The sequence below is a fragment of the Coenobita brevimanus genome, chromosome 64 (assembly GCF_032717465.1).
Source record: "Coenobita brevimanus isolate Jiangsu-jjx chromosome 64, ASM3271746v2, whole genome shotgun sequence".
Classification (NCBI taxonomy): Eukaryota; Metazoa; Arthropoda; class Malacostraca; order Decapoda; family Coenobitidae; genus Coenobita; species Coenobita brevimanus.
The window spans coordinates 3,440,473-3,449,782 of record NC_137017.1 but is presented as its reverse complement, the minus strand read 5'-3'; the positions used below and the strand labels follow the sequence as shown (position 1 = coordinate 3,449,782).

Sequence of the window (9,310 nt, the reverse complement as noted above, 5' to 3'; positions counted from 1 at the left end):
CGCAATACAATAGTAATAACAATCCATCATATATCAACAGCATACACAATCAGTCAATCATGTCTGAAGCGGATAAACTTGGACAGTTGTTTCCTAAGTGATGGTCCATTCAACTTCGTGAAACTCGGGGTTGTCAAATACTGCCTAATCAAACTCTGCCTGTATAATAATCAAACAACGGAGTTTAAGCACCACAATTATTTGTAGTGTGCAACAATTTTAATTACATTAAATTTTTGGTGTGAGTGACCACTGATTATCAAAATAGTCACAAGAACCATACTTTGTTGTTGTTTGCCCTACTATTAGAAAATGCAACCAACAAATACGCTGAAAGAGAGAATAGAGAAGCATGGATAAAGAATCCAGTGCCAGTTATGCCGTATCACGGTAATTTTCTAGCACATGAACATGTGGTAAGGCAAAACTGAACAATTTACTCAGATATCTCATTAATCCAATTTTTCCAAAAGACCTCAGCCAGGACACTGTATGTGTTTTACGCATTCCTTGGTGCCTTAAGATATAAAACATGGAAGAATACACTGAGATAGGTAGGTAGTTGATGTAAATTAGCTATAGGCATACTCATCGATGAAACGTCTGTCCACGGTCCTTTAACCGTCTGTTGGTGCAGTTGATTGCAGCACACGATGGCATGGTGTTGAATATTAACTACATCGGTAGTTTTATCTCCAAACTGGCATGTGTAGCCTCAGCTTCAAGCAAGAAACACAAAAACTTTACTGTTGAAAGCATAAACACGTACGTCGACGATCGTTTTGGGACCACCAAGATGGCGGCTGCTGACCTTAACTCCAGAGGCCGATGCCGTATCCACTTCACTACACAGTGAACTGTGTTCTGGGTGGCGGAAGGGCAAGATAAATGTATTACTTTAGGGTTCAGTTTGGGGGTTCGGGGAGAAGTGAGTTCGGCAGATATCCATCATTACTGTACATTACTTTTTCCATTAACAGTCAATAAGACAAAGTAATATGCCACGAGATTTCATACACTGATATATGTATATGGCTGAGTTGTTTTTCACTCGGACTCAGGTGAACATTTTTGTTCGCTCGGGTCGTGTCCTAGTTATAAACATAAAATTCATTTTATCGAGATTCTTGTCAGGTTATTCAATGCGACGCAGTTTCCAGAAAATATATCAGTATTAATATTTATTACAGACCTCATCTTGCGAATTACTGATTACAGTCTAGATAAAAGAATATATTGGAACGTGGGTGATGGGTCCACATTTATAGTTGTATATAATTTTCAGAGTATCATTAACTTTAGACTTTATCACCAGGATGCAATTGTATACTTATGGATATTAATGAGCTTTAGTTATGTAAACAAGAACCATTGTACTAGTTAATGGCTGACTTTTGTGTTGTGCCCGTTATCGGAGCTGTCAGCTTCATACCCCATAAGTTTTTCACAAGTGCGCTCTGTTGACTTCATTTTCCAACCTAGCATTTTTATATTTGTTTAGAACCTTTTGGTTATGCTTAGATTATTGATAGTTACATAACGATGTAGTGTGACGATGCTTGGTCTGTTCCCATTTTTTTTTTTTCTTTCGTTCAACAGTACTTGTGATTGCAGGGAAGTTTTAGAGTAAACTGGCCAGCTTCCCCCGGTTTACTAAGCCTAATTTTGATTAGTTCGTAAGATAGTTAAGGATAGGAGAGTACAGTACAGTATTTAATTTTCACCTTCATTCGGTATGGCACCCTTCATTCCTGGAAGGTCTGTTGATTAACATTTTCCTTACTGATCAAGTAGTTGAATACATAGGAGGAAGTACAAATGAAGTTAGTCAATAAAGAATGGAGTGAAACTGCAGTGAGCCCTCATGCATAAGTTAGAATTTACTTCTTTTTTTCTGCAAAATTATGGCTTCATTGTTACAGCTATAACAAGGCGCAAAAATATGTAATTTTGAAGATATGGGCTATACAGCCTCATCAGTTTCACATGCAAACCATGGCAAGTGGTCATCCACCATGGCAAGTGGCCACCCACCATGTCAGACTACAAGTTGATCATCATCACTGTCGTCATCATCATCATCATCATCATCATCATCATCCGGACCTCCTTTCACACCCTAAGGCAGGGTGAGGAGTAGCAACGTCCGGATAGCCCAAGTTCGCTCAGTCTATTGGGCCACACTTCCATTTGCTCGTCATTCAAACCCCTGGAATCCTGGCTTTATCTGATACACCTTAAAACATTCACTACATTCTGCAGCTTCACATAAACATATCCAATAGAGTCAATCCGGACGCTGTCACATTAAAATGGGATGCCAAGTCCCTGGTCATGCACTTCTCACAATGTTCATCCATGTAGCTTGATCTATGTCAGTCGCTTAGCCTTACCGACTTCCATACCTCTCTTCCTCACATACTCATCCACCTCCACCTTCTCCTTGGCCTACCTTGCCTCCTCCCTCCTTCAAATTCACTCAGATATACCTTTTTCACCACTATATTGTTATCCTTTCTCTCCACATGACCATATCATCTCAGTATGCTCTCTTCAATTCTGGTGTCCACGGACTTCCTCACCCCACATCTTTCACGAATCACATTATTTCGTATCCTATCCACTCTGTGTACTCCACATACATTTCTCAGCAGTCCCATCTCCATTGCTCTAACTCTTGACTTTTCACTTTAATGCCACACCATAGTCTCACAACCATAGGTTAAAGTTGGCATTAACACTCCTTCATGTAAGCTTTGTGCTGCTGCAACACAAAAACCTCTGTTTATCATCAAGGCCTTCATAGCACCAGCTAGCTACTTTCCTTCCTTGTGTCACTCTACTTTCCACTTCTTTTGCATATTTTCCTCTTTTCTCTCACTGTACCCAGGCATTTGAACTCTTACCAAATCCAGTCTTTCCATTCACTGTAATATCACAGTGGGAGTCACCTTCTATCTCAGTTATCATCACTTTATACTCTTTTCTAAATTTACTCTCAAGGCACGATGCTCACAGACTTTAGCAAAACTCTGCACTGGTCTACCAAGTTCTTCTATGATATTTGCAAGTAGTACTGCATCATCAACATACAACAAATTTATGATATTCCATCCATCATCATTCATTACCAACGCCATCCCTCTCTTCATTTTTCGTGTTTTTATTTCTCTCATCATCCCATCCATATATGTGTTGAACAATCATGGGGACATCACACAACCTTGTTGCATGCCCACACCGATCGTGAACCATTCACTTAGATGCCCATTTCCATGCTTCACAACCATCATAGAAACTCTTGACGGTACCTAGCAGCTTACCATCTACACCGTACCGGTACATGTGCGAAACCTTCCACAGTCCTTCTCTGTCTGCTTTGTTGTATGCTTTTTCCAGATCCATAAATGCGTTAAACACCTTATAGCCCTTCTCACAAGCCTTCTCCATTATCTGTTTTACCGCAGATATTTGATCCACACATCCTCTGCCTCACCGAAAAGTTGATTTTGCTTTAAAATAAACCCGTCAGTGATCATTTGTCCCTACAAAGCTGTCCTGAAACAGCCTAATGTACCGGTAATTACTAACCTAACTTAACTAATCAAAATGATTTAGGGACAATTTTTGGATATGAATCAACCCACTGACCTGGAGTATGTCACCACTGATGTCAGCAAACCTAATTTGGTGCTTTTTAGTAACATAAATGTTTCTCTAGAATTTGTGTGTAATAAATGTGTTAAACTCCTAATGGTCAAGCATTTGACCACTCTTCTTTGATACAGATATTGATAAGAGCAAATAAATGCACTGTGGAAAAAATATCCCAAGGCAGGACCAGATTTACAAGAGGTATGAAAAGGATCTAGGGATCACTGTCATCAAGAATCTAAAGTTCTCAAAGCATATTCAGATATTGTGATGAAAAAGAAACCAGATGATAAAAATAATGAAGTACTCATTCGACTGGGTGTGCAAGGAAAGCTCTATATTACTACAGTATATATATAAGAGCTTTGTCAGACCTCATCTGGAGTATGTGGTACAGGTGTGGTCCCCCTATTTGCAGAAAGATTTAAGAACTATCTGGATGCTGCTACTACTCACCCTGCCCTAGGGTGGGAATGGGGATCCTGGCTGTTGATATAAGAGCACTGGGGGGGGAGGGAAAAACAAAAACAAAAACTACCAAACAAGTACTGGGAATCAGTCACCTAACTGTGAGGAGAGATTAAGAGAACTGTAACTACTGACACTGGAAAAAGAGGAGACCAAATAATTTACATTCAAAATAAGGAAAGGAATAGATAGTGTGAATGAGACACTAGAAACAGTAGCAACTCCCACAAACTTTATAAACATAAGAAAGATATTGGAAAACCCTGCTTCTCACAAAGAGTACAGTAATAAATTATTGAAACAGATTACCCATTAATGTTCTAAGCAAAACTAATGTGCGTTAATTCAAACATGTTTTTGATTAGTACAACACAAGTAAAGGGCAGAAACAGTGTAAGATGTGGGCTTAAAAGTGCCAGTAGTTGTTAATGGCCCTGCTAAATTAGGCTATACTAGTAAGTTATACTGGTAATGATAGATAATCTCTGTCATCAGTTTTCATCATTTGAAAGTGTGAGCTTTCCCGTAGGTTGTCTGAGAAAGGAAGGGCACTGCAGTATGTAACAAATTTGCTGGACCCGCTTGTCTTGTACTGTAGAAGTTTACCTTGGGATATCACTAGAAGAAACTTGAATATTTAACTTCTTGAGGAACTGATTGGGGCTCAGAATGAGGGGATGAAATATGTCAAAGGTTGCAGCTTTATGGAATGACTTGATCCCACCCACAGATATATGTTAAAGCACATACAGCTTGGATGTTGTTGGAAGGACACAAGTCAAGAGTGAGAGCAGTGGAAATGAGTTATTTAAGAGGAGCCTGTGGAGTCACATGAAGAGACAGGCTGATAAATGAGGATATAAAGGAGTGTTGTGGTGTGGATGTGGATGTGATAGGAAGCGTTAGGAGGAATACACTGAGGTGGTTTGGCCATGTGGAGAGGATGGAGGGTGAAAGACTGACAAAGAGAGTGTACTGTATGTGAGTGAGGTGGAGGGGGGGGAGAGGGAGGGGGAGGCCAAGGATGAGATGGAGGGATGGGGTGGAGTGGTATATGAGAGAGAGGGTGTGAGTTGGGAGCGGGGCAGTGAAATGGTGGGGGACAGGGTGACGTGGAGGCGATTTGTTTGTGGCCACCACGAATGGGATTGAGGCATCTGGCAATAGATAGATAAATAGATACACATACAGGAAGAAAAAATATTAAACTTTATTGGTAATACAGTGTACCGATATGTTTAGTTTTTCTTGTGTAGTGCCAGAGGAGGCAGCATTTTGAATTTACCATAGATAATGTGTGAATGATTGTGTGGCTGATTTGTCTTTATTATTTGACATTTCTTCTTTTGTGCCATCCTGTAATCTAAGGGCAGAAAGAAACATACACTCTCCACATAGCTGTATCAGGTGCATCAGTCCGGGATTGTGCAGCATTGTAGTGATATCTTTTGCATCTAGGCCTAAGCATTCTATTCTATGTACCGGTGCTGCATATCTTTTCAGTACCTTGAAATACTGGTACTCAGTTGTTTATAATTCACTGAGATCATTCACTGTCATTACCGGTACTGCCATTGTTATGAAAATTGTCATCACTCCCACAGTTGGGTGCAGAAGGTGAGAAGTGTGAATGTTGGGGTTGGGTTGTGAGAGGCAGACCCAAAAAAGGACGTGGGACAAGGTCATAGTGTGTGACCTCAGGTAGAAGGGACTAAATAGGGAGGCTGCCAGAGATCAAGCCGTATGGAGAGCCGCCATTATTCTACCAAGGCAGACATGTGCAAGCATGTTGGAGCCTTTATAAATGATATGATAACACCAAGTTCAGGCGAAAAATCGCCTGGTCTAAATTATACGGCCCATTATTCGAAGTGATTTTTCTTCCACATGTAGGTCACCATTTTCCTGTGTTGCATCTGCACAAAATTAAAGGCATTATAGTTAGATAACATGGCAGTAGATTGGTTTAATGCCAACACAGACTTTTCTAATTATTTTGGGTAGATTGTTTTACCGGTATTTTATTTTATTATTTTTAATAATTTTCTGCATAAAATGGAGGCTGCCAAATCAACCCATGGGAAAGACACTAGTTTAATTAATATCTCAGAAATGGTTAATTTCCAGAGGATGTAATAGCAAAAAATTTTCTTATAAGTAGTACAGTATATATAATGTAGGCTTATTGTTTTTTTCAAGCTTGAAATTGGTGTAAAGAGAAAAATTTACCTCAACAACATTCCAATGGCGTACCTGAGGGGCGGCAGGGGGGGGGGCTGTTTGAAACTGCCCCCCGGACCCCCCAAAAGCCTTAAAAATTTATAAGCTTTTTTATTAATATTTAAAAATATATATATTTATCATCCGGACAATCCCGGCTGAGATATTAGATAAGTTTTGAGAATGAGGGGGGCTAGGTTCTTTGTGGGGGCCCCCATCCAGGAGGGGGGCCCCGCAAAGAACCTAGCCCCCTGGGCCCCCAGATCTCTGGGTACACCCCTGCAACATTCACAGTAGTCACTGTTAGTAAATACAGTACTTTCATCATTCTCTCTCATCTGTCTATAGCCAGACGCCATAATCCTATAAGGGGTGGCCGTTTTTCTTTGAGTATATACAGTAATCGTAGTTGTTTTACAGGAAGGGGCACTAACCCTCTGCCAACCCACTTTTGACACCAAGGGAACACATATGGGTTGGTTATAAGGTTACCACCCAGCATTGTAAATGGTTTCCTGGCTTACAGGAAACCATTGGGCTTGTCATGCTGTGTAAAGCCAGCTGAAAAGGAAAGAAGGTAATAAACAGTGACCGTAAAGATTGGGAAATAGGAAGACAGGAGGGCAGACAGAGAAAAAGATTGATACAGGGTAAAGGTGAAGGAAGAAGTAGGCAACATTACATCAGGTGAGTGGGCAGTGGTTGCCACTACCACCAAAATCATTATCACTACCATCATTATGATTGTTCATTGCCACTATCACCATGGCTGCCTCATCTTTCACTAGGTTTGGCTGAAATAGAATCAAAACTGTTTGAGAAAACAATACACTGCACAATATATGTAGTACATATATACAGTACAGTACTTAAATACTGTATTCATTGATGGAGTAACATGTTGAGATGCTGGTTAGCATCTAAAAAGGACAAAACCTTCTATTATAGAAATGAGGCATAAAGCTAGCAGTGAAGGGAAAAGAAGTGACAATGGAAGAGAAGACATCGGGCTAGAACCTGGCAAAAGTGGTAAAGGATTTGAGGGACATTATGGAGGACATTGTGATACATAACTGTGGTGAAGACACCTCACAGTGAAAGGATTGAGGTTACAAATTACATGTTCATTGGGAGGGAGTAGAAGACCTTACTCATGAGAGGTGCAAGTTTTATTACTGACATGAAGGGACACAAATATTGGACATTTAAGTAAAAAAAAAAAAAAAAAAAAAAAAAAGAGGATATATGGCAGTAAGTTTATCTTTAAATGAAGGTTTTCACATGTAGATTACTCATATATGCCATGGCCAGTAATGCATTTTGTACATAAATATAAAAGATAACTCCATTTTACCAACTTTTATGCCTTATCTTTAGACCTAGGGTATTTTGCATTTATTATTGCTACCTTCAGCTGGTTATTTTCACCTCAACAGAAACTGTTAAACTAGAAAGGTTAGGTATATAGTGTGTATTCTTCATTAACCCCATAAGTGCAAGAAGTCTTCCCTAAATTAAATAAGATCATCCAGATATAGCAAGAATAAAATGCAATATACCGTACTTCCTTGGACTGAAAGGTTTAATAGTCATGTCACACCCATCCTGGCATTTTTAATGTATTGATATACAGTAATAGTGACCACAGCTGTGTCATCTTACATCCACTGGCTGAGCCCTTCAGTTTAGTGGGGGATATTTTATTCTTAATACTGTATATATCTCTAGATTATTTGTGTTCAACTAAATGAAGACCGTTTGAACTGCAACAGTTAGATACAGCCTTCTTTACAGCATTCTCTTTAAGAGGTCTGCTAAACAGATTAAAATTTAATATAAAGTGGCAGAGGAGGGGTGGGTAACTAGGTTGCCTTTCATTTTACTACAACCACATTGACATTAATCTTTACCCTGTATTTATTTTACAACAGTACTGTTATAATGCCTTGAATTGCAAAGGTATGATGAGTAATAGTTGTTTGTTTCAGTGATGATGTGAGTTACATCCAGTTTTGACATTTTGTTTTAAAATCCTGTGGTAGCTTATATGTCAAACTTACGCCCATCACGTCATTTTTTTTTGTTTTTTAAATTTGTTCATGCATAGTTACACAACTAAAAAACATTGAGCTTATTAAGTAAGTCACTAGATTGTTTCATACAAGCATCTCTTTTTTTCTATGTGTTGGTTTACTACCCATCTTATTACGTAGATACCGGTATGTATAATCTATCTGTCTATCTATTGCCAGACACCATAATCCTGTAAAGGGTGGCCATTTGACACTGAGTTAGTTGTTTTACAGGGAGGGGCACTAACCCTCCACCAACCCACTTGTTGATACGTAGGGAGCACGTATGGTTTGGTTATATGATTACCACCCAGCGTTGTAAATGGTTTCTTGGCTTACAGGAAACCATTTGGCTTGTCACTCAATGTAAAGCCACCTGTAAAGGAAAGAAAAGGAATAAGAATGACAGGAAGCATTGGCTTATTATTGATAGGGATATAATTTCCTGTAAACTAGGAAATCTTTGACAGTGTTGGGTGATAACCATATAACCAACCAACACGTGATCTCTACATGACAACAAGTGGGTTGGTGGAGGGTTAGTGCCCCTTCTCGGAAAACAACTAACTAAAAATACGAGCAAGAAGCCTTGGACCAGAACTGACCAACAGGTGACGACTGAGGACTGAACGAAGTATATGGTACGGATTGCAACGTGGAATATATGGGGTGCAAATGATGAGATGAAAGAGAGAGAGATTGTCCAGGTGCTTGAGGGTGTAAAAGTGGATATATGTGGGTTAACTGAAACTTAATGCGGAGGCAAGAGTGTGACAGAATGAGAGTATGGATGGGGTATATGTGTGGAAGTGGGTGAGAATGAGAGGCCAAAAGAAGGAGTGTGTATTGTTGTGTGCAAGAGATGGAAGGAGAATATAAGAGAGTTTGGATCAGTT

The 9,310-nt window shown here is 39.5% G+C and overlaps 1 protein-coding gene across 2 annotated transcripts in view; it reads left to right on the top strand.

The window, feature by feature from the left end:
• Nucleotides 1–1,387: 1,387 nt before the first annotated feature.
• LOC145404617 (FHF complex subunit HOOK-interacting protein 1B-like) overlaps nt 1,388–9,310 on the top strand; it is a 113,668-nt gene continuing 105,745 nt past the window's right edge. For both annotated transcript variants that reach the window (XM_080276139.1, XM_080276138.1), the window contains exon 1: nt 1,388–1,450. The gene's annotated coding sequence lies outside the window, so the exon portion shown is untranslated. The remainder of the gene's footprint in view (nt 1,451–9,310) is intronic.